Below are 858 nucleotides of genomic sequence, written 5' to 3' on the forward strand. Positions count from 1 at the left end.
AAAAAAAAAAAAAAAAAAAAAAAATTCAGGCCTGCCACTCTAAACACAAAGAACAGAGGATAACAAAAGAGAATCATATAATATAGTCCCATTACGGATCTCACAGAGAAATGGCTGAATGAATATACTCAAATATCAATAGTAGTTATCTCCTAGGGATGAGATTATGAGTCTTTTTCTTTAAAAATGAAAAAAAAAACCCACAAAAACCTTAGTTTTACTTAAATTTTCTACAAGAAACAAGTATTACTTTGAAAAATAATTATTAACTGGGCGTGGTGGCTCACGCCTATAATCCTAACACCTTGGGAGGCTGAGGTGAGAGGATTGCCTGAGCCCATAGGTTCGAGACCAACCTGGGCAACTTGGTGAGACCTCATCTCTAACAATAAATAAAAAAATTAGCTGGGTATGGTGGTGCGTGCCTGTAGCTCCAGCTACTTGGAAGGATAAAGCAGAAGGATCGCCTGAGCCCAGTAGGTCGAGGCTGCAGTGGCTGTCAGTGTGCCACTGCACTCCATCCTGGGCAACAGAGTGAGACTCCAACTCAAAAAATTTTTAAAAAATTATTATTATTATTATTTAGCAGTAAAAAGAAACATAAAATTGAGGTTCATTTTTAGTCTCAACAGAAGTTAAAGAATAAGCAAGCTATGTGTATATATATATATCTTTTTTAATTGGAGTCTCATTTCATCACCCAGGCTGGAGTGCAGAGGCATGCATGCTCATGGCCACACCAGTGTCGACCAGCTGGGCTCTGGCAATTCTTCCGCCTGTTTTTCATTTTTTGAGGGGGTTGGAGTCTCACTCCGTCGCCCAGACTGGAGTACAGTGGCCGCTCCCGGCCACCACAGC

The 858-nt window shown here is 40.4% G+C and overlaps 1 protein-coding gene across 1 annotated transcript in view; it reads right to left on the reverse strand.

Annotated features, from left to right (window-relative positions):
* Positions 1 to 858, reverse strand: part of RCOR1 (REST corepressor 1) — a 46,008-nt gene that overhangs the window by 24,209 nt on the left and 20,941 nt on the right. The gene's annotated exons all lie outside the window — the stretch shown is intronic.

The sequence above is a fragment of the Carlito syrichta genome, unplaced genomic scaffold (genome assembly GCF_000164805.1).
Source record: "Carlito syrichta isolate Samal-C Ts95f unplaced genomic scaffold, Tarsius_syrichta-2.0.1 Scaffold132761, whole genome shotgun sequence".
Lineage (NCBI taxonomy): Eukaryota > Metazoa > Chordata > Mammalia > Primates > Tarsiidae > Carlito > Carlito syrichta.